This window comes from Schistocerca serialis, chromosome 2 (assembly GCF_023864345.2).
Source record: "Schistocerca serialis cubense isolate TAMUIC-IGC-003099 chromosome 2, iqSchSeri2.2, whole genome shotgun sequence".
NCBI classification, from domain to species: Eukaryota; Metazoa; Arthropoda; class Insecta; order Orthoptera; family Acrididae; genus Schistocerca; species Schistocerca serialis.
In genome coordinates, this window is record NC_064639.1 from 573,704,471 (window position 1) to 573,730,826 (window position 26,356).

Below are 26,356 nucleotides of genomic sequence, written 5' to 3' on the forward strand. Positions count from 1 at the left end.
GTAATTAAAATATTCTTTTATGTCCTACAAACATAATTTTTTTTCTCATGTTTCAGTGTCAGTTAGGCAGCGTAAATAAATTTCATAAAATATGGAGAGAATTTTGAATGCTTCCTCTGAGTCTACATAACCAGAAAGGTTAAGTTCCAAAAGCAAAAGCAGAAGCGATTTAGCCACACAGCACATATAGCACGAAATACAGGCCCAGAGATGTCAAGGGCGTTGCCATTGCAATATCCAGTTTTTCGAGTGAGCAATAATCGTCTGCACCTTTCAAATGAAAGTAATAATAGTGTTTAGCAATCTATTCGCATGATTGTGTACTATTTGCTAGGTACTGGAAATGACATATCATGACATAAAATTCTGTGTTTTTATATGTTCGAAGAACATTTTACGCATTATGAAATGACAACAGAGTTTATCTGCATGTTTTGTTGCACTATGGGTCTGCTGTGGATTATTACAAACATCAGACACAGTAATCTCAACACAGGTTATTTGCTTTGCATTGTTAAGAAATCTCGCCCATAAATCCTTCGTTTGTATACCCTTGTGTCAAAGGCCATAAGCTGCTGTGTGATTGCCTGTACCAAAGGTAGACAGCTGTAGGTTTGTATTACGTTTAACCATAACACCAGTTTCCACGATATCAATTCAGTGAAAATAAGTACTTTACGTTATCTTAACTAATTTTTTATCCTGAATTCAAAATAGTTCGTAGTTCCCTTCTATGACATTCAGTTTTTATCAATAATGGAACAATATTTATTTTACTTTCACATACAGGAATTTTACTGTCGTAGCAACCTAGATAAACGAAAATGCGCTCATTTTTACTTGAGTAGAGTAGCAAGGCAAAGCAAAACTGTTGGAGTGTAAAAAGTTTCGGCAAATGACAGGCATTTTTTGCCTGCAATTAAAAAGATCTTGCATGAAGCTTTTGTAGACCACAAGAAAATATTATTTCCACCGCTCTCAACCAAACTGAGCTTTATAAAGTAGTTTGTAAGACCAAATCCACAAGACGGATTCTGCTTTGAGTACCTTTCTATGAAATTTCCCTTCATCAGACCAGAAAAATTGAAAGCAGGAATTTTCATTACTTCTCGAAATTACAGACTGATGGACACAAATCTAGGAATGCAATGAACGTAAGAGAAAAAGATGCACCAACTACCTTCGGGTCCTTTATTGACTCTGTCTAGAAAAGAAAAACCATCTAAATTATAAGGACATTATCAATTCCATGAGGAAAAATTTCAGAATGTTTGACTGTAAGATAAGTGACAAAGTCAACATCCTGCACTCATTTTTAATTTCTTTATTTATGCATTTATTTCACCTGTATCTACTTCGCTGAAAATCTGTGTCTTTATAGCGGAGAACAAGAAGAAAACGTGCACCAGAACATTAAAGAAAGAAGGAGAAGTACCAGATAAGATGGAATAATATGGTGGCTGGATATTGTTGGGTGTTGCAGAGGGACAGTAAATATGAAATTTCTGTGAGAAATAAAAAAAGAAAGACTCGAAGTTAATTTTTATGTAGGGCTCATAATGTTGCTGTTTGTGGTATTGAAGCAAAAGTTAAAAAATACAGACTTTGGCTGAAATTTTATTTCAATATTTGTGCTTCAATTACTTCAGTCTTGAAAGTTCTTACAAATTATAAAACTGAGTGTACTTTTTTAACCGAGCGTACTTTTTTAACCGAGCTCGGTACACACATGTCTTACTGTTTGTAAAAAATCGCTGTGGCAGTAAGAACGACTCATCTGTCAAAATAGAGGGGATAGGGATGAAAAAGCAGTGCAGCCCACGATGCGCAGAAACCCGTAACTTAGTCACCTAGCATTTGAGAAAGTGAGCACTTAGAGATTTTCAACAAACTTTACATATAACTTCAAAGATTGAAGAAAATTTTTCTCCCTGATGACCCCCTCACACAACGACGAAAGGAAAAAATTTCATCGCTTATTAAATTGTTGCCGTTCATTCAGTAAAGCTGCTACACAAGGCATGACTTTTTAATTTATTACTTCTTAACTACTAATTGTATTCGTGACAAATTTTGTGGACAGTATTCACATACACTTCGGAATGTACATCACTGTACTAAACTTAGTTCAGAAGATACGTCATAAACACTGAGATGTGTAAAGCTACCGTATCATCTAAGAGTCTTACATTTATTACTTCATTGTTAGTACTCTATTCGCAAAACTTTTCGCGTACAGTATCCACAGATGCCGCTGAGTTGTAACTACAAAAATATATCACTGTATAACACGTAGTTCAGGAGATAGTAAGTCAAATACTTATTTGCTTGAAAAACTGCCGCATCATGTAAGATGTTTAAATTTATTACTTCTTTCCTTCTGTTCACTGCGCATTTCGCAGACGACGCTGGATGTTTCTGCAAAATTATGGCACCGTACAGTACGTAGTTACGAAGATACGACGTCATTAACATTGAGCTGACAGAAAATAAAACTGCACGGTGAAATTCGCTAGACATATCAGTGAAATATGTGTACAAGTACATGTGCAACGTGTTAAGTATATGTGAAATATATTTTAAATGTATTTTTGCGGACAAAGCCATGGCAAAAAAGCTCATCAGTAACCCAAGATCAATTTCAATCAAGTATGTAAGAAATATTAGTTACAATCCGCAAAGAAATACTATAGGGGTAAAGGCCACTGGGCTCCTATTGGGGTGGGCCTGATAACGTGGAGAGAGAAGGGGAGGAGGAGGACACTAACAGAACATAAGCGGGAAGGAGGAGATAAGCATAGAAAGAAAGAGAAATAGATGAACAGAGGTATGAGAGGACGAGATGTACATGGAGAAGGGGAAGAAGGATATGGACAGGCAGAGGGTGGAGGAAGAGCTGGGCAGAGAGGGCAAAGAAGATTTGGTCAGAATGTGGGGGAAGACGAGATGGGGAGAGAGAGGTGGAAGAAGGTGATGGACAGGTAGAAGATAGCTCTGGGCAACGCCAGGTGCTCAGCCAGTATGAAATATTATTTTGTGAAAAATCCTGAGGTAATATTATGAAATGTAAGTCATGTTTGGAATCAGCATTGCAGATTGAATGTAGAAACACCTATTTCTGAGAAAACAGCTGGTCCAATTTCATGCGGATTTACCAACATTTGAGATCAGGTTCAGTTTCACTTGTATTAAGTTTCTCCGACGCGTTTCAACGCATTTCTGTAAAAACAATTCATTCCGTCATTAATATCAACGCATTCATTTAAGCCAGTGCACTTATTTTCCCCCCTTGAATTTCTCTGTATTGGGTTTTCTTTCTCCATTACTGGTCTCAACGTAGATTCACCTTGACGAAGTTTTACCATGCGGCACAGAAATGAAATCAAATCAAAAATTTTGCTCGATCCACAGACCTAAACTTTATAAGTGTCTAGTAATATAGTGATATCTTACTTTTAACCATAGATACGAGAACATACTGCTGAATAGGGACCCCGTAGTTAAACAGCACTATGAGCCACGTGTGATGCTAAACCGTACCTGGGCAAAACTGCACCATTTGCCTGTGACATCTCATAAGGAAGACGTAATCTCATACGAACGTGCTGTCCTCGGTTACAAGTATACGGGAATGTCCTATTGATGTAAGAGACTGCAGTAAGGTCTAAAGTCGACTAGACCAACATGTTCTTCTCCAGAGGCAAAAGAAACTCAAATTGTAAATTACAAAAACTACTATATCGGGGCTTCCCTACGAGCTATGCCAACAAATGCACTGTTAGCGGAATCTGCAGATATGCCGAAAACCTTACGACGAAATTAATGACAGACGTATTCCTCACTGAAAGACTTCTGTAACTGATTACACACTAATATATAAACTCAAAGATTGTCTCACGGGGAAATGAGTGGATAGAGAACAAACACTGCCCAAAACCGAAATTATGTAGAAGCTTCACAGATGTAAGAGAAATTATAAATCATCTTCGAATAACGGGAACATAACCCAATTCCGATAAGCAGAATACCGAAATAACTTAAGCAGTAGACGTTTTCCAGCTTTCCAGCCAAAAGAATTCTTTGGAGCGGCGCAGTAAGTAAAACCTCCTGTATGAGGGCCGCGGATGACAACCAGTTGGATGCTGCCATTGAATTAAATGACGCCCCAGGCCATCACTGCTGGCTATCGGGTCGTATGGCAGGCGATAGTCAGGTTTGCATCTCACCGCTGTCCAGAGCGTCTTCAGACACGTCTTCGATAGTTATCGGGCCTAATTCGAAACGTGGCTCGTATCTTAAAATAGTTCTGCCCAGACATTGAGATTCCAGGCTTAGGACCTGTCTGGAGACCCCCCAGACAGCGGTCGGATACCAGTCTGAATGTCGTCCGTCATATGGCCCGCCAACCAGGAGTGATTCTCTGGAATGCCGTTTCTTTTCATAGCAGATCCCTCTTGGTTGTCATCCTTGGGACCCTTAAAGCAAAGCAGTACGTCTAAAATTTTCTACGCGTTGTTTTGTTGCCCTTATGGCAGGGCATCCTCCCCTTCCCCCCCCCCCCCCCCCCGCCCCGCCCCCCCCCCCCACCCCACACACACACAGGGAAAGAGTTTCTGTCGCTTGTCTTCGAGCTTGCCAAACTCTACCTTGGCCAGCAAGGTCGCCGCATATCTCCTCAAAAGAGAACCTTTGCAGCATTATAGCAGGACCCTCCAAAACTTTTTACGTTTGGAGTGTGACTAAATTTATCGCTGATATGGGAGTACAAAGCTTGTGGAATTGCTCAAAGCTGCCATCTCTGGGAGCAACAGTGCCTTTACACAAAAGGGCATCGAATCGATTCGTGATTCAATAGGTTCAATAACACATATATCTCCATACTCTCCGTCGGTCGCTGCATTTCATCGATTATAGTTGCAGAGCGTAGTGGTGTACCAGTCTCTAGGTAAACCCATGAGCAGATGTTTCAGTGGATGAGAGATCAGGAGAACATACTGCCTGGAGCGACAGACGAACATCTTCGTAACGAGGTAGGTCAGCACGGTAACAGCGATATGCGATCTTGCGTTATCTTGCTGAAACACGGAGGCACACTGATCTCGAATACAGGACACGACCACTGGGCACAAAAGAACTTAATGTCTGTAGTACAAATAACCGGCCATTCGAACCAGAGATGATCGTGTTGTGCAGCCAGTGGCACCCCGCACTATCACGCCAGTGCCGGTCCAGTTTCATAGTGACGAATGTGATGTGCAACATTTGTTTTTCTCAGAGCTTCCACAGAAGTATTCGCCCATCGTGGTGCTCTATACACAGCCAGGACTCGACTGGAGACACAAAATGGTGCTACTCCTCTGTGCAACATAGTATGTCGTTGCACCATAAAATTAGGCAGAGGTGTTGGTTCTTTCACTCTTTTCTTACGGTCTATGAGAGTCTTTAAGGGATTGTGAGTATGATTTCACTGTCATGAAATAACTAGCAGCATGCCAAGAAATCATCGTTAGAATGCAGCGAGATTGGTGACTAGTAACCATGTTGTTGGTAGTTGTCAATGCGAAGAAATAGTTTGCATAATAACACTTGTACTTTGTTTACAAACGTAGACTGCGGGCTCGAATAACAAATGTTGATATGTTATGACAATAGAGCGCTTGTTGCCCGCAATCATCGCATCCCAAAATCAACTACTTGTAACTAATTTAAGTGTGGTCATAGGAGAGAGCCGATTTATTTCTGTAAAGGTACAGTTCTAGTCAGCGCCAGAACAATTAGTGATTACTGCTAGTAGCTCAGTCCTACTATAAAATTATGGCTGTTTCCGACAAGGAAACTCCCCATTGCACCCCCATAAGATTTAATGGTAAGATGGCCCAGTGAATAGCTCGTCAAAAACCGAAAATAGATCAAGCCTGAAAACAGGAAGAAAGTGTACTGAACTGTAAAAAAAGAAGTAAAATATTAACATTGAAAAGTCCACGACCAAGAAATGCGATAAAGAGCAGTGGCGTTGTGGATAAGTGATCATGGTGTTGGACGGACGAGCAGTGTTCAAAACTCCCTCGCCCCAATTACTTTCTTTACTTTCCACAATATTATGAACTGTCTATCCGCTCATTGAAATGTTTGTTCTCTTTCTGCAGTCTAGGGAGTTATCATACAATATATTGTCTACATCTACATCTACATCTACATCTATACTCCGCGAGCCACCTTACGGTGTGTGGCGGAGGGTACTTATTGTACCACTATCTGATCCCCCCTTCCCTGTTCCATTCACGAATTGTGCGTGGGAAGAACGACTGCTTGTAAGTCTCCGTATTTGCTCTAATTTCTCGGATCTTTTCGTTGTGATCATTACGCGAGATATATGTGGGCGGTAGTAATATGTTGCCCATCTCTTCCCGGAATGTGCTCTCTCGTAATTTCGATAATAAACCTCTCCGTATTGCGTAACGCCTTTCTTGAAGTGTCCGCCACTGGAGCTTGTTCAGCATCTCCGTAACGCTCCCGCGCAGACTAAATGTCCCCATGACGAATCGCGCTGCTTTTCGCTGGATCATGTCTATCTCTTCTATTAATCCAACCTGGTAAGGGTCCCATACTGATGAGCAATACTCAAGAATCGGACGAACAAGCGTTTTGTAAGCTACTTCTGTCGTCGATGAGTCACATTTTCTTAGAATTCTTCCTATGAATCTCAACCTGGCGCCTGCTTTTCCCACTATTTGTTTTATGTGATCATTCCACTTCAGATCGCTCCGGATAGTAACTCCTAAGTATTTTACGGTCGTTACCGCTTCCAATGATTTACCACCTATGGCATAATCGTACTGGAATGGATTTCTGCCCCTATGTATGCGCATTATATTACATTTATCTACGTTTAGGGAAAGCTGCCAGCTGTCGCACCATGCATTAATCCTCTGCAGGTCCTCCTGGAGTACGTACGAGTCTTCTGATGTTGCTACTTTCTTGTAGACAACCGTGTCATCTGCAAATAGCCTCACGGAGCTACCGATGTTGTCAACTAAGTCATTTATGTATATTGTAAACAATAAAGGTCCTATCACGCTTCCCTGCGGTACTCCCGAAATTACCTCTACAATATATAGAATATGAGTCATGTGGTGATAATACGTTGCAAGCTTACTACTTTCATTTATAATCTGGTAAAGCTTATCGCTATTCCTTCCCTAGAGCATGCAAGCAAGAGCATTAACTACTGCCCACCATTTCATCATGATGTATGAGGTCAAATTGCAATAAAGATCATATTCCCTAAGAACATGAAGTGGCATAACACCGAATCAGAAGTAAGAATGCCCTGCAATCTACCAATGTTACCGTCGCAAGTAAATGTGGTGTAAAGTGGGAGCAGGCGAAATACCAGATAGATATCTCACAGAAATAAAAACAACAAATAAACGGGTGTGAACTATGTTACAACAAAGGAATTCAGGAGTCAAGACTTTCAAAACGAAACGCAACTCCAAAAACGTTGAAAACCTATGTTTTGACAGAGCACAGTGAAACTGTGTGATTGTGAAACTGTTGCCTACATTGTTGCAGATTATGTGACAAACTATTATGTTTTCATCGTTCCTTTTGGAGTGATCACATTCACATTCATGCGAACACCTATATCGGGCAAGGAGGCATACGTCACTCACTTATCAGAAGTACAAATTAGGTGTGTCGATAAGGGATTCATGTCATATGACTTAGGTACTGCCACTAATCCTGTGTATGACACACCAGATGTGTTTTCTGGTGGAGGGTTTGGGTCACTTGTCACCTTGTCGTGAAATGTTTGCAGTTCCCATTCAAAAGCCACTTCCTTTCGGCTGCAAATACAGCAGTTGTGCAGAATTAGCTTTCATTATAGGTCCCTACCTTATATCTCGTTGCTGTAAACGGGCGTTGCAACACCAAGCGCACACTGAAAAAAAAATTGCACGAGGAATGTTCGAACAAGGCGCACCCGCTTGGTTGTCCAACGACGTAACCACTTGACCAGACCCCACTTCGCTTGTCGACTACTCTACATTCCACTTCTTGTGCTTGGACCATTCACTGTTTCTACTTTGCTTTTTTTTTTTTTTTTTTTCACTGTCCAGTACTCGTTCGTCCTGTTTTCATGCTTGATCTGCGTTCAGTTTTTGACGGGCTGTCCACAGGGGCCGTAGTTCTTACTGAACCACTTATGTTATGGTACCTTTTTCCACGTCATGTGAGCATGTATAATTAAAACAAACTTAGCATATTTTCTGCTAGAGTGCTTCTGTGTCGATCTAGTTCTCTCCTACAGTGATTACGTTCAAAGCCCTGCTTCTTTTGACTAACGTTGTTGTTATAAATCCGCTCTGACTAGAAAGTCTAAATTATTTTGAGAACTTGTGAAAGAATTTGGTTGTTGCATTTTTTATTCAGACTGCTTCAACGATCGTTGTCATCTAATATTGTCGGTAAATTGTAACTGTCTTATAGACTAGACTCTTTTTCCCATTGATTAGAGGATGTTTTCATGTAAGAGTTCTCATAGTTATGGCATACTTCTATATGGCTCTCTGAGGAGGTACAATAGTTTATTGGGATTCTGTTATTCATTTTAAAATTTTTAGCTAGTTATACTTACTTTGGCTGTCAGCCCACTGTAATCTTATTAACGCAGTAGTGAGTATTCTGGTAGTATTATCTGTTTTTGAATTTTTTATGTTTATTGTAACGCCTTGGAATTTTGGACATATTCGGAGAGTATCGGCCTATTGCAATTTTAAAAACAATGCCATTTTAAAAATTTTGGAAATACATTGTAAAATTATTTTTCATATTTTGTTAAATGAATATTTTGAGTGCTTACAACACACAGCTCATCCCTGCCCTAACACTCATTGTATGGCTAAAATCAGTATACGAACCGACTGTGTGATTCACGCATGTGAGTACGAGGGCTACTGTGCTTTCGTGGCTACAACGGATCTAGTCCCTTTCATTGAGTTCCACATTTAAAAGGACACGTTGGGCAGTATAGGTGGCGGCGTCGATTAGTCGTTTTATGTTGTTCCATAAAGTGAATCGCAGCCGTTTGCTAATCGGATGCCGATGATTCGCAACATGATAGGAGAAGGACGCAGTGACGGTGCCCTAGTATCCTTCCTCTCTCAGAGCAGACATCAGATCTCTTGTTACAGAGCTGAAGGAAACGACTACAATTACACTTGCAAAAATCGTTATAAAAAGTTATTTGGCAACGATGTATTAAAGTTTCCACATTTAAAATTATGCATCCTTCTTTTTAAGAATTTAGCCGGCCGGGGTGGCCGAGCGGTTCTAGGCGCTACAGTCTGGAACCGCGCGACCGCTACGGTCGCAGGTTCGAATCCCGCCTCGGGCATGGATATGTGTGATGTCCTTAGGTTAGTTAGGTTTAAGTAGTTCTAAGTTCTAGGGGACTGATGACCTTATAATTTAAGTCCCATAGTGCTCAGAGCCATTTGAACCATTTTTTTTAAGAATTTAGCGCCATTTTCCAGACAAATACCGAAAATTAAATTGTAGACGGGATATCAAAAAGTATGTCATATTCTTCTGTGAAAAATGTATTGGTCAAAACTAGAAAAAGAAATGTGCAGTATTATATGTCCAGAAAGAAATTAGCCATTCTGTCCTACAATAATCATCTCTGTGTTGTCACTAAAGGATTTAAAGTCACATTTGCATGCAGAGCTTTTACTAGCAGAAAACGTACTTACAAGTAATGAATAATGAAATAATTTGAGCCATTGTTACAGTGCGCAGCTGTATAAATATTGTAAGCAGCCGCTGGAAACATTTGAAGATTTTTTATGTTCATTTTACTTGGGGAATTAGAGGCACATTCGTTTTTTAAGACTTGTCCAGATCAGATGTATTTTGGCACACTGCCATTAAAACTACATTATTTCAGAATATACTTTTCTTACTAACCTATGTATGTTTTACTTTGCGCCTTTACTCATTTAAAATTGTTGGGTGACTTGGCTTGGCAATAGGTTCCGTACTTCTAAGCAAAAAATCATTCATCTCCATCCAACGTCGTCTTCGGGTGCTGTCTTATTATGAAGTCTGATTATGGTGAAAACACAGAGGGAACGAACACGGTTAAAAGTTTATGATCTGACCTTTAACAGAAAAAAAGCTATGCTCAAGCGCCGAGAGTTTGTATAATATTCAATATTCATTAGTATAATTCATTGTATTGTCTCGATCCAGTTATGAATGAGCCAAAAAAGAATTAAAAGGAGATGCTTCATGTAGTTACAATTGACTGTATGAAGCATCCATTAGTTCTCTTTTACAAAGAATAACGAACTCGTTCAAAATCGTATGGCTCCTGTCGGATTTGTTGACATGTATTTTTCTGTAAGTTGTTGAGCCGTGTATCGACTCGTGCTACACCTTGTGTTTAAATTGCATTGGTTTTCCTTTTCTTCCCCTGACATGTTTGTTTGATATGTTGTCTGCCATTAAGTGGCTGCTTGGTTGTCTTTTCCCTCTGCTATCGATATCTGCGTTTTTGTTTCCGGGAAACTGCTATGGAGGAAGTGAGATCTTTGACCGGTTGTAACCTCGTGTGGTGGCGCGGAAGTAGGGGCGTGGCGCGCAGCGAGTGTGATGGACACGGGAGGGCAGTGTGGCTCCCCAGCGCGAAGCAGGGGTGGTCGGTTGTACCGAGTCGCCACGTGATGTATGTCGGTTGTGTGTAACGATCGGGTCGAGTTGACGGAAGAGCTCCCCGCGTGTTGGTTGTATACAGAATCGCCCCACGAGTAGTTGCTGTTCATTTCGCCTTAGTGGGGCGTGAACAAGCTTCTTTAAATCCTCCGTTTCAACACTGGAGTTTAAAAGGAAACACCTAACATGAAGGAGCGGTCACTACCTGTCAACATTGCAGAGAAGACGTGAACTCCAGTGACAGAGCGTGTTGTCGCGTGACCGTGGCGTGTTGGGTACGCTGGCGACGCGTGAGGGGTCGGATGTGTGGATCCTTGCCATCGAAGGTCGTGTACTGCCTGTTCGAACATAATTGCAAGTTAAGTTCGTGGAAGGTTTCATCATTAAGTAATAATTTTGTGTAACCAGCGTCTCTTCTGCCTTGTGACCTCCGGCGACCGGGTTTACTGTCCCTGGCACCGGTGTAATTGAAGACAGTGATCTTTCCTCCTCCTCTCGTTACTGTCCGATGGGAGGTGTAGTTTTGGCAGTTTAATTGTTTCGCTATTCTGTCGTGGGTTATGAGTAAATTCATGATTCTTGTTGGTTGATCATGTGGTCGCTCATTCAGGACCGTGTTTCCTTGCACGAGGTTAGCTCTAATTCTGTCAGCAAGTTAAGCCATCTTATAACAAGTTTTCGCCGGCTAAAAGTCGGTGCATTGACCAGCCTGAGAGTGGCAATTGTGTTTACGGGCGTATTTAAATTGGTCAGTATTCTGTCTAGCCTGAGCATCCCTGAGTGGGTGATTTGTGGCCACCTTACACGGGTCCGTCATATCTGTTATGTTCTAATGATATTCTAGGACACTTTCGTTTAAAATTTTTTCAAATTCCTCCAAGTTCGTAAATTCCTTTTATTGCCGTTAATCGTGTGTTTGCTGAGACCTGTTTAATTTTTTTAATGGCGGTGTTGGTAGCTTCATTACCTCACCGTACTTTATTAACAAAGTTCTGTATTTATTTTAGTAGCCTGTTTACTAATGTTCTTTAATTTTTTTAAATTAGTGTATTGCTACAAATTACTTTGATTGCCGTTAGCGGCGTGTTTTAAAAGGTTGTTTATTGCCGTACTGCTAGTTTTTGTAAAATACGAATAAAACATTTGTGAAAATCTCAACTCGACAGTAAACTACTAGAAATTTGGCCCCGTTTCCCAACTTGTGGTGTGGCTTGTAGTAACCGAAACCACTGTGTGTGTCAGTTGTGTACGCTGCCGGTGGTTTTGGAACACAGCAATGCTTTAAAATGTCACCAATGCCACAAATCTAAGCGGTGAAGGTCAAGTGAACAGTGAGGCCATCCTACAGGGCCTCCTCTACCGTTCTCTCATTAAAGTTTCGTACAACGTACTAGTGCACCAGGCGCAGAAATTGGGTTGCCCTGCGTGCACTTTGCTACTAAATGCAGTCTGGTGACTTGATTTCACTTTCGAGAATTGCATAGACAAACAGACAATAGCAAATGGCAATGAAGTCAACAGTACGACAGCGCACATTAATGAATATTGGCACCTTCTAGAGACAAGTATAGTGGTCTGTCTCTCAACACGTGCTTCTTTGTGGACTTATTAGTTACTTGGACGTCCAATGTTACGTGCATTATGGCGGCCTTTAGGAAAACAGCGTCCAGAATCGGAAAAAATTTCAATGTGCACAGGGTTGCGTCTGCCGAGCGGACTCACCCGAGATGTAGAGGAGGACCTGGCTGCTGCTATCGATGGTACAGTGAGCAGTAGTCTGCAAGTTGCTGATCGTGTCGGCACCAGTGACGCCTATCGGGTTCTGAGGACATCCTCATTTCCTATGCGTGGTGAGGAAAGTGGTGAAGACAGCTAACCTCGCTTGCAGAGTGCAAGAAGAGCTCACAATTTGCAGCATCGTACTCAGAGTCGTACTCAGGGCACTTTGGTTTGGAGCCGACTGGAGGGTCTCAATCAGAGGCTCCGTTGATAGTGAGACGGTCGTAGCTGTAGACTTCTGTACCGGCACTATAGGGTGGACAGTTGTAGAACTCCCCTTGACAGGTCGGAGGTGCGTTAGACAAATGAAGCAACTGTTACGGTAGCGGAGTACTTGGGGAGGTGATTAGTGGTTAACGTCCCGTCGACATCGAGGTCATTAGAGACGGAGCGCAAGCTCGGATGAGGGAAGGATGGGGAAGGAAATCGGCCGTGCCGTTTCAAAGGAACCATCCTGGCATTTGCCTGAAGCGATTTAGGGAAATCACGGAAAACCTAAATCAGGATGGCGGGAGACGGGATTGAATCGTCGTCCTTCCGAATGCGAGTCCAGTGTGCTAACCACTGCGCCACCTCGCTCGGTGGCGGAGTACTTGTGGAATGCGCGTGGGGGTTTTCTAGGCTAGGCAGTAGCTTGAGGTCATCTGATGAACCCTCGCCAGTCGATGCACAGAAAGCGAAATCAGATAGTGCACAAAGTAGAGACACGTTGTTTCTCAAAATTTTATCAGTAAATTGTCGAAGAATTTTATTTAAAATTTCCGAATTTACTGCCCTTGCTCGCGCTCAAGTTATTGTCAGGACAGAGAGTTGGCTAAATCCTGAAGTAAAACACTCCGAGATATTTAGCGATTGATGAGCTTACATCGGAAAGACAGATTAGATGCCAAATTAGGGGAAGCGATCATTGTAATTGACGAAAGTATTGTCCCTACTATGATCGTATTTAAGTGTAACAGTGAAGTTTTCTGGACACGTGTAATAGATCTAGGTACAATCAAGTTAATAATCGTATGATTTTCATGTTTTTCCCGGCCACCTGACTCCGCTGCAACAGTTTTAGAGTCATTCAACAAAGTCTACTATCAGGAGCGTGGAAATATCCAGATCATGTAATATTAGGTAAAGGTGACTTTAATCTACCGAGTATAGACCGGAATGTCTATGGGTTCAGTGCAGGTGGTATTAACAGACAATCTTCTGAACTACTTTTGAGCACGTTTTCCTAAAACTGCCTTGAACAATTAATTATACAACCCACAATAGTGGGAATAATTTAGACTTCGTAGCTACAAACAGGCCTGACCGTAGAAACATTCTCAGTACAGAAATAGGGATTGGTGATCATGATGTCCTCACAGCGACGATGCTTACTAAAGTTAACAAATCCACCAAGAAGATCACGATAGCGTTTATGCTAGGCAAAGCAGAGAATCTGTTGTTAACATCCCGCTTAGACAGTTAATGTATATTATTTAGCTCAAGTATGACGGACATAGAGGGATTAAGGGCAAAGTTTAAACTGATTTTAAATCGCGCACTGAAGACGTAAGTGACAAGTAAGCTAATCAAGGATGGAAAATATCCTCCGTGGTTTAATAATCAAATTCGGAAAATGTGGAGGAAAAAGAGATGGTTGCACTCTCGTTCAAATGTGGACAGGCAAGCGTTAATAGAAATTCGTGCGTCCGTAAGAAGAGCGATGTGTGAACCATACAACTTCCCCTGTCATATCTTAGCGAAAGATCATGCCGAGAAGCCGAAAGAATTTCATTCATACGTTAATTCATTAAACGGGTGGAAGCTTGTATCCGTCGTATGTAGACTAGTCTGGGGTGGCAATAGAAGACAGCAAATGGAAAGCTGAAGTTTTAATTTCACTTTTAAGAAATAATTCATGCAAGCGGACCGAATACACAAACTGTCGTTTGACTATTGTACAGACTCCCGCGTGGAGAATGTGCTCGTAGAAACTGGCATCTGTGGCGTAGAGAAGCAACTGAAACAGCTGGAAAAGAACTAAGTCGCAAGGTCCAGATGAAATCCTAATTCGTTTTAACAGAGAGTACTCCGCGGCATTGGCCTCTTACTTAGCCTGATCATTTTTCTGCATATTTGATATATACGCTCTGAGTTCGAATATAATTTATATCCTTGAGGTAAAAAAATCTAATACCCACAATTCAGCACGGATTTTGGTGGTGCGAAACTCAGCTTGCTCTTTTCTCACATGATATACTGTGAACTATGGAAGGAAGCCAAAAGGATGACAACATTCCTAGATTTCCGTGAAGCATGGGTGTGTGTGATGTCCTTAGGTTAGTTAGGTTTAAGTAGTTCTAAGTTCTAGGGGACTGATGACCACAGATGTTGAGTCCCATAGTGCCCCACTGCAGAGTGTTGACGAAAGTGCAAACAAATGGTTTAGGTTCCCATATATGTTATTGGTGTGATAGGACCGCTTTTATTCTCCATATACATAAATGACTGACGGGCATGTTGAGCTGCAATGTACAGCTGTTTGCTGACGACACTTTTGTTTGCGGCAAGATGTCGTCATTGAGTGACTATCGGAGGACACAAGACGACATAGATAAAATTTCTACTTGTTGTGATGAATGACAGTTTCCACTAAATATAATAAAATTGTATTAATGGGAATTATTAGAAAAAACAGTCCTGTAACGTTCGAATACGACATTAACAGGATGCAGCTAGACACAGTAACTTTTTTTAAAAATCAAGGCGTAACGTAGCAAAGGGATATTAAATGGAATGAGCACGTCAGGTTGGTAGAAGGGAAGATAATTCTCGATTTCGTTTTATTGGTAGAATTTTGGAAAAGTGTAGCTCATCCATAAAGGAGGCAGCATATAGAACGCTAGTGCGACCCATTCTTGAGTTCTGTTCGGATGTTTGGTATCCCCACCAGGACAAATTAAAGGAAGACCGCGGGCTGCTAGATTTGTTACCGGTAGGTTCTGTCAGCTCGCAAGTATTACGGAAATTTTTCATGAACTCAAATGGGGATCCCTGGCGGGAAGACGATGTTCTTACCGCAAGGCACTATTTTGCAAATTTAGAGAAACCGCACTTGAGGCCGACTGCGAAACGATTCTACTGTCGCCAACATACACTTCGCGTAAGGACCATGAAAATCAAATGCAAAAATTGAAGGCTTGTATGGAGGCTTCTAGACACTCGTTTTTCCCTTGCTCTGTTTGCGAGTGAAACAGAAGAGGAAATTACTAGTAGCGGTACAGGGTACCCTCCGCCATGCATCGCAAGCTGGTTCGCGGCATATGTATGTAGATGCAGACTTCTTCCTACCCTTGTCCAGTACTATCTTCTGAAACAATAAAAAAAAAATTACAGAGCCCGTATTCCGTCCAGAGCTGCTGACAGATACAACGGCAGTCCTCAGTAGGCGCAGAATCATCTGCTGGTCACCACTTGTCAACTCGCAGGCAGTTACTGGCCTGTAGTATTCGCCAGCCTGACTAGACCGACTCGTCAAAGTTACCTGACTATCTAAATGCACTGATTAGAGACGACATTTGACCAGTGGCACCCATAAAATGAGGGATTTTAATTACCTCCTGTGTCTTTCTTTCCTTATTTTGACCAAGACACTGTAATAATATGTTCTCCCGGACAGCCATGCGTGCTAAACCGACGCTTCCGAGACGCAAAGACGCGCCGGCACCAGATTGAATGGACCGATTAATGAAGAGGCTCCGTTTGCCAGCCAGCCATGATATGATTTACAAGCGGTTTTCTGCATCCCACAAGGTGAATACAGACTGATATACAAGTCGCGCCTCAGTTACGTAATTCACAAACATTTAGAAAATTTTCGCTCACTTTCACACCAATAACACTGCACACACACGTCCTGTGGCGTAACAGAGTGCCGATAGGAAGGCCATCCGGCCACCCCTTAAACTAACCATGACAAATCCGTTAATAACTATGCCGACCCTGTGGCGATGTGAGACAGAAGCGCAACAGAAAGAATAAGTCTCACTTATAATAATAAGGGACACTTATCTTTAAACACCTTATACAAAAGTCTCACCGAAGAGGCGAAATCTCGAAACGTTGGAAATTGCTCCAAGTCATTCCGGAATCATTGACAGATATTAAACTGTGTTACGTAGCATGCACGCTTGCTGAATGACACACGACACGTATGAGCTCAACCAGCGTTGCTCCAGTGACATTAATCTCCATTCAAAATTCCGCATTTATCGACTGTGTCATTCAAAGATCAAATCGTTATCAAAATGTATATGAATTCTATGAATTCTAGAGATAAATAAAACAGATCGTTCGTATCAAACAAATGTATAAATACATCTCTTTTATTACAACAGTAATTTACAGAGTTTTAATATTCCGAGTTTAATATCTGCCAATATTATGCACAAAGTGACTGCTGCCGCTGACAGGTATCAGGCTTAATTGCTTTTTTCTATGACAGCGTAATTGGCATAGAAAATAATTAAAGTATCGTTTTTTTGTGTAAGTGCAGCATAATTGAAAATTGAGATACGCAAGGATCAGAAGGAATAGGGGAACTTTATGGAATTTTAGTCTTGAGACTTACACAACAGCACTTTCTTGTAACTTGTAAATAGTGTATTACATTAAAATCTTGCAAGAAAAGGCTCTATAATTTACCTGCGAGAACTGCTGTATTTGTCACATCTAGAGAATTAATACATTATCATACAGGTTTATTCCTCCGGAGGCGAATGCGGAGAACATTGAAACTCTCAGTTCGGTGTTTCTTAGCTTACTGGGTGGCTAGTTATTTAATCAAACCAGAGGAAGCGTATGAATGGTATCAAATAGTGATACAAACCAAATATACAAGGTGCATCCGAACTCCACCGACACATTTCCAGTGATTGTTCAAGGGATATTTTTATGTATTTTGGTGTAAGGAACCCGTGATCTGCAGTGGATCGACACACAATAAATACGTTTCATTTGATTTCTTAAAGCCACTCATCTTTGTATCTATATTGCATGTTGGTAAGACGTAAAAAATATGGTGTCTTACTTCGAAAATAACGTATTACATTCACTCTCAGTATCTGGTATTGGCAATAGTAACATCCACTTTACTCTTTGCCATGAATCTTGCATTCAGTATTGATCGGTTCTGACGGAGGTTTGTCTCTTCGGAAGTCTTACTTGTGGGCTAACCGTGAGTCATAGCAGTATGCATAGTTTTGCTGTTGCTTTTTCACTGTTGTGAACATACTTTCACAGAAACACAAGTAACTGGGGCAACAAACCAAATAAGTTATTACTCTTTAACGAACCACCAGAAATCACGGATCCGTTGTACCAAAATCATCAGAACACTTCCATTAACGACTTCCTAAATTTTGTCGGTGGGCGCGCGAAGTGGCCGCGCGGTTTGAGGCGCCATGTCATGGATTGCGCGGCCTCTCCCACCGGAGGTTCGAGTCCTCCCTCGGGCATGGGTATGTGTGTTGTTCTTAACATAAGTTAGTTTAAGAAGTGTGTAAGTCTAGGAACGGATGACCTCTCAGCAGTTTGGTCCCTTAGGAATTCACACAGATTTTAACTTTTTTTTTTTTTGTCTGTGCTGTTGTGGTCCACCTTGGATATTCTACTGTCACTCACAAACTGGTCTGTCCCACGTCTCTTCCCGGCTACACATGCGTGTCGTCAGTGCATTTCGTGGTAGCCAGATCGTAAATATCAGATGCACGTGACGCACCACCCCTGTCGTGTAGTCACTGGGCTCCTCAAGTGCCGCCATGACAGCGCTGTACACCAACTGCCAGTTAGCAGAAATACCTCCGAGAAGCATCACATGGTTTCAGGGGTACACCACACACACGCCATGGCACTGAGATTGACAAGGAAGCAGAGAAACCCCAGTTGTACACTCGAAGGGTGAAAAAGTGTTGCTTGGCATGCTGAATCCAAAATACACGACAATCAATTCAAACTCATTAATGGATTGAAAGACAAATGGGCCACCGGTGGGTGCAAAAATGTAATCATGTTAACTGACTGGACTGACTTGGACATATGTTAAATGTAATCAATTAAAAGAACTGAGAAACTGATAAGTGGTCACCGGCCGTTGAGCGCCAAAATGTATTAAATTCAAAGTGATAAATACGTTTCTAAAAATGCACGTTAATGAGTTTCTAACACTAATTTTGGGATTTAAGAAGAAAACTGTGGCTTCACAGCTGACCGATCGTGTGTATACCACATTTTCACATTACGCCAAATTTTGAAAAAATCTAGAGAAAAATTAAAAAGCATTAGACTAGTTTTGATAGATTTAGAAAAGGTAAATACTACCACTCCAAAGAAGTTGCTTTGAAAAGCGTTACGTATGGCAGACAAAGAGTATCCCTTAATTGCAATAATATAAGAAATGTACACTGATCAGCCAGGATATTATGACCACCTACCTAATAGTCGGTATGTCCACATTTGGTACGGGTAACAACTGCGATGCGTAGTGGCATGGAAACAATGAAGCCTTGGTAGGTCCCTGGAGAGAAGTGGCACCACATCTGCACACATGTCACCCAATTCACGTAAATTCCGGGGAGGGAGGCGATGAGCTCTGACACCACGTTCAACGTCATTGCAGATGTGTTCTATTGGATTCAGATCTGGTGAGTTGGGGCCAGCACGTCAACTGGAACTCGCCACTGCGTTCCTCGAACCATTCCACCACACTCCTGACCTTGTGACATGGCGCATTATCTTGATGAAAAAAGCCACTGTTGTCGGGAAACATGATCATCATGATGAGGTGTGCGTGGCCTAGAACCAGCGTACGGTAGTCCTTGGCCGTCATGGTGCCTTGCACGAGCTCCACTTTACCCATGGATGTCCAAGTGAATGACCCCCCCCCCAGAGAGAGCTTAATGGAGCCGCCGCCAGCTTGTCTCTGTCCAGCACAACAGGCGTCCAGAATCTGTTCCCTGAAAGACGATGACGGATTCGCGCCTTCCCATAGACATGACGAAGAAGATATCGGAATTCATCACACCATCCAACGCTCTGCCACTGCGACAACGTCTAGTATTGGTGATCACGTGCCCATTTCAGTCGTAGTTGCTCATGTTGTGTTGTTAACACTGGAAATATGCATGGGTCGTCGGCTGCGAAGCCTACGACATCCGATAGCTGTAATGACAGGTGGCCGCTCAACCCACAACGTCTGGGCGTGGTTTTACTATGGTTTCGCCACATGTTAAAGACACTGACCACAGCACTCCTCGAACACCCGCAAGTCTTGTAGTTTCCGAAGTGCTCGTTCCAAGTCTTCGGGCCATCACAATCTGACCTCGGTCAAACTGTGATCGTGCGTCTTCCCCATTCTACACACGGACAGAGCGCTCACTGATACAAGGTGCACCGTGCATGTGTCTGACTATCAGTCATTCCTCGCCAGCAGACGCTGCTATCTCCAGGACCGGTTTATATCGTTAGCTGGTCGGTGGTCATAATGTTCTTTTTGAACAGTGTATAAAGATAGTAGATGCCAAGTAAAAACCGGTAATACTTTCATAGAAACAAAGGCCTCTTAAAAGACTCCCCAATATCACTAGTGCTATTCAAAGTAAATATAGCATTAGTATCAGGAAACAGTCCATAAATGTAAGACAGTGGGGTTTGAGATTGTAGGTGGAACATAACTGCACCGTTTACTGTGTATTGATGACCAATTCATCGTAGCACAAGATGTGGAAGATGCAAATTATATATGTAACAGGCTAACAAAACAATATAACAACTGCAGTTTGCGGATTCATTATTGAAAAACAGAATATCTTACTAATGTTCTGGATGAACTGATTATAGGGAGAAAACCGAAAAGATCAACAAGTTTTGCTGACTGGGGCCCATTCTCGAAAAAGAAGGAAATTAAAATTTAGATATTAATAAAAGAATTAGAAATGGAAACAATGTTATTGGGATGTTCAGTTCAATCTTATGAATCAGGAATGTGATGAATACAAATATTCGATGTTAGAGAGTATGGAGCAGAGACGTGAAAACTAATCAGAGACATGAAGCTGAAAGCACTAGACATGGATTTGTGGAGAAAATCAGCAATAATCTCAACGGAAGACCGTGTAAGAAACGTCAAAGTGATAAAGATAATGGACGTGAAATAAGAAATGTGTGAGGTGATGGCTCGAAGAAAATTATAGCGGTATGGACACGTAAGAAGAACGAAGAAACGAGAATATCAAGACTGAATCTGGCTTGCGAAACTGACGGAAGTAGAAGCAGAGGAAGTCTGATAATAATCATCAGCAATGGAGGCCGAAGTCACCCTCGCACTGCCAATAGCCTTGTCAAAGAGGGCAGAGAAGCGGGAAGAGCTTCAGGACTTCTGGTCTATCTCTAAAAGGCTAGAGAATATGCAATGACCAGCGGCATGATTATCCAGAAGACAATTGGAACCACTGCGTCAAAGATACATAATGTATATCCATAGGATGTGTGGCACGTAATTGAAAAATTGTCATGATGATTTCTCCACTGGTAAAAGATATCAGACCAGTTCCCCCATTCGGATCTGCGGGAAGGGTCTGCCAGTGGGGAGGTGACAACGAGAAAAACACTGAATAAGAAACGAAAGGTTAACGTTCTACGGTGTGGGGAGTGGGATGTCAGAAATTTTGGCGTAGTAGGTTGGCTAGAAAAAAATGCAAATGCTAAGCATCAGTCATAGTGGTGGTCTCTGAAGTGAAATGGAAAGAAGACAAAGATTTCTCGCCAGACCTGTATGGGGTACTATCAAAAGCATCAGAAAATGGTATATTAGTTACGAACAGTAAGGTGAAGCAGAACAGAGTTGCTGTAAACAGTTCAAAGATATTGTTCTCATCAGAACCTCAGCAAACCAACACCAACAACAGTGGTTCAGGTATACACGCCAACGTCGAAAGGAGACGATGAAGAGATAGAGAAAATATATGATGATATTGAACGGGTAATTCAGCAGATAAAGGAAGATGAAAATCTAATAGTCATGGGACATTCGAATCTGGTTGTAGGGGAAGGAGTAGAAGAAAGGGTTACGGAAGAGTATGGGCATGGTAGCATAGATAAGAGACGAGAAAGTCTAATTAAGTTCTGCAATAAATTTCACTTAGTAATAGCGAATACTCTGTTCAAGAATCACAACAGGAGAATGCGAAAGACAAGGGCAGATTCCAGTTATATTGCATCATGGCCAGACAGAGTTTCCGAAACCAGATATTGGACTGTAAGACTTAGTAGGAGCAGATATAGACTCAGATCACAATTTATTAATGATGAAGAGTAGGCCGAATTTCAGTCAGGAAGGATCAGTGCACAGAGAAGTGGGATCCGGAAGAACTAAGGAATGAAGAGATACGCTTGAAGTTTTCTGAGCTATAGCTACTGCGATAATGAATAGCATACTAGGCAGTTCAGTTGACGAGGACTTAACATCTCTAAAAAGGGCAACCACAGAACTTGGAAAGAAGTCATAGGTACAAGGAAGGTAGCAGAGAAGAAATCATGGGTAACAGATTGAATACTTCAGTTGATCGACGAAAGAAGGAAGTACAGAAATGTTAAGGGAAATTCAAGAAAACAGGGATACAAATCGCTTAGGAATGTAGTAAATAGGAACTGCAAAGAAGATAACGTGAAATGACGGCATGAAAAATGTGATAAAATTGAAAAAGAAATGATTATCAGAAGGACTAACTCAGAGTATAGGAAAGTCAAAACAACGTTCGATAAAATAAAAAATCAGGGTGATAACATTAATAGTGCAATGGGAATTTCACTATCAAATGCAGACGAGACGGCGGATAGGTGGAAAGAGTACACTGAAGGTCTTTACAAAGAAAAGCTTTCTCTGATGACGTGATAAATGAAGGAACAGGTGTCGATATAGAAGAGATAGGGGATCCAGATTAGAGTCAGAATTTAAAGATGTCTGCAAGACTTCAGACAAAATAAAGCAGGAGGGATAGATAACATTCCATCAGAATTTCTCAAATCATTAGGGAAAGTGCCAAAAAAGAGACTATTCTCGTTGATATGTGGGATGTGTGAGACTGCCGATATACTATCAGACCTACGGAAGAAAGTCATCCATAAAGTTCCGAAAGTAGCAAGACCCAACAAGTGCGAGAATTATCGCACAATCAGCTTAACAGTTCATGAATCCAAGATTTTGACAAGAATAATATACGAAAGAATGTAAAAGAAAATTGAGAATCTGTTAAATGACTATCAGTTTCACTTTAGGGTAGGTAGAGACCCGGAGAGGCAATAGTGGATTTTTGACTGATACTGGATGCTAAACAATGGTGTAAGGTTTTCGAAATTCTGACAAAAGTAAGGATAAGCTATAGGGAAAGACGGGTAATACACATTATGTACAAGAACCAAGACGGAACAGTAAGGCTGGAGGACCAAGAACGAAGTACTCGGATTAAAAAGAGTATATGAAAGGGATGTAGACCTTCACCCCTACTGTTCAACTTATTCAACAATGAAGCAATGATGGAAATAAAAGAAAAGTTCAAGATTAAAATACAGGATGAAAGGATATCGATGATAAGATTTGCTGATGATACTGCTATCCTCAATGAAAGAGAAAAGAATTTCAGGATCTGCTGAATGGAATGAACAGTCTAATGAGAACAGGGTATGGATTGTGAGCAAGTTCTAGAAAGACGAAATTAATGAGAAGTAGTAGAAATGAGAACAGCGAGCAACTTAACATCAGAATTGGGGATCAAGGTGTAGACAAAGTTAGGGAATCCTGCTGCCTAGGCAGCAGAATAACCAATGATGGACAAAGCAAGGAGGACGTAAGGTGCAGATCTGCTCTGGCAGAAAGGGACATCCTGGCCAAGAGACATTTGTTAGTATCAAACATAGCCCGTAGCCTGAGAAAGAAATTTCTGAGAGTGTACCGAACGTACACAGTATTATATGGTAGTGAAACATGGACTGCGGGATAACCGTAACAGAAGACAATTGAAGCATTTGAGACGTGGTGCGACTGAAGACTGTTGCAAATTAGGTGGACTTGTGAGGTTAGAAATCAGGAGGTTCTCCACTCGGCGAGGAAACGACTACATGGAAAACTCTGATAAGGAGACAACTGTTAAGATATGAGGAAATAACTTTCATGGTACTAGAGGAAGCTGTAGAGAATAAATGCTGTAGAAGGAAACAGAGATTTGAATACATCCAGCTAATAATTGAGGACGGATGGTGGCAATTGCTACTCTGACATGAAATGGTTGACTCGGAAGAGGAATTAAAACTAGTCAGAAAACTAATGACCAGAAAAAAAAATGGGAGGAGGAGATCAAAAATTTTCCGTTCGAAGATCACACTAACCCCTTGCCTACATGTCAGTGCTTCTATACCCGCATTGAGCCGCACTTTGTTGCATATACCTTGCATCGACGCCGTCAAACGGGAACTTTTTGATTGCTCCTTATAATGACTTCAGAGTACGTTGTTACGTTGGAGATAAATCTCTGTGTTGAGGAAAGTCTCAAAAAATACACTAATAAAATTCATAATTCACAAATATACAATATGAATATTACTTTAGAGCCAATATCACTGAGCACGACCACGACTCAGCAATTCGACAAGTAGGGGACGGGCTTCAACCACTTCAACTCGCCACATGAGGAAGTCGGTGTTACTTGATGGCGTAAGCAGCTGCGTGTGATGCCAGCAAGACGTGACACTCCCCTCTCGTATCGTGTAGCTTCTGACATGTGGCAATGTTCACCTTCCGTCTTCTGCAGCTTTGAGGCGATGCCGTGGGGAGCCTGACTCCTCGAAGCTGGACTCCACTGAGACGCACATTTGCTTCTTAGCATTACGCAGAAAGCAGCGGGACCACAATATCAAACATACACAGCTTGTGCTAAACTATTTGATTTACCTTACACAATTTAATACAATAAGACAACTCGGTGTTTAATAACCTCATCACAATTACAATAAATCTTTTCTCAATCACCTATGAACATGTACTTAACGAATGTATTAAAGTTGTATTAAACTTGCCAAACTTAGAACCGGCAAGACTATGCTGTACAGTGTCTGAACAACCTCACCACAGTTACCATAACACTTTTCTCAAACACCTGTGAACCTCTGCCTAACCAATGTATAAAGCCTTCATCACAGTCGCTCTTGGTACAAACATTTAAGAAAACCAACTTCCCAAACTCAAACCGCCTAGACAAAGCTATACAATGACTTCCCTTTGCAATAACATTTCATACCTAAGGAATAGCGTAAATAAATATTACAAAACCCAAGGAATAAATAGGTACCTTCTAAAATCATGACGCTCGATACTGCAGGCAGCCGAGGCCCAAACTTCTGACTAAAGAATAATCAGATAGGTACCAGTACAGATAAACACCAATTACAATAATAAACACTTAATAAAAGAGACCCTTGGCATTTAAAAATTGCTTGGTAACATACACATGTGAAACTTCGCTTTATAAAAATTTAAACCTTTACAACTCACACACAAGGTACAAATAACAACATCCTGAATGATACAAATGGACAATTAACCAAGCACAGCCTTAATGAATCTGACCGGTCACTAATGACACATTGCCACTCGACTTTACAAGACCGAAGTCTACTTCAATCCCAAAGTACATTCGCCGGAGTGGCGGAGGAACGGGATACCAGGCTTAACTACCTGACGGAGCCAGAAACAAAGAGCAAAGCAATACTCAACTTAAAGACGTGAGCGAAGAGCATTGAGCCTGTCAAACGAATCACAGCTCCGCTGGCAACGGCCAAGTCGTCAAGCCCCGATGCCACACCTCACCGTACCGGACGAAATGCACTGCGCTCCACGTAACTGGAACATAAATCAGCTACAACAGCACACCTGCGTTTACACGTTCATACTGCATAAGACATAAAACCGTAACATTTAAAACAGGAAAGCTCCCTAAAAAAGGTTCTTAACTCAGCAACTTAAGCATTCACTTAAATACCATAACACCAAGCGATAGTAACAGCTGAATTTATTTTAAAGGCAAGGCCGAGTGAATTACATTTTCATGCAACATGATGTGATTTTACGAGACAGCATCGTCTTTCATTACTCGTCACTAATGTGTAAATACTTGTATTTAAAAAACCCGGTTAGCAAGCCCGTTATCATGGCATGTGTGACTTAACTTGCCGTGGCACACTCGGGATTAAACCACACATATGAGCAGGCGGACGGTTACCCAGGCGACGCTCCGGAAAGCTCTTCTTCTCAACGTTCACTGCTTGGTGAGCACAAAACCATACATCATGCCTCGTGCCAGAACCCAACTTCGCCGCCGTCCCCGGCCGCAGCACTCCACTCTTAACACGCGCTACGAGAATGCACACCAAGTAAGGGTCAACCTTCCGACCCCGTCGTACCTCGCGACCGACAGACCACACAGTGGAGGCCACTGCCTTTTTTTTCTTTATTGTTATTTTATACCTTTTCGAAAGGGAGACCGGCAGCGGCCTAACCACGCCGCTCTTCGTCCACAGAAAAAAACATGCAAGAAACATGAAGACATAAAAACAAATGTACATGTAGGATAAAAACAGAAGGCAGACAAAAGAAAAAGAAATGAAGTCGTTCACGGAAGGCACTGGTCGCACAGGGAAGGTCAGCTCAGTGCACAAATATAGACAGACGGTGAACACGTGAACGTCGAGGTACTGACGAAGAAACACAGTTGCATTAAGATGAAGAGAAGTACTAACACAATGATGGCGATCTTCGGCGCACTATAAACGC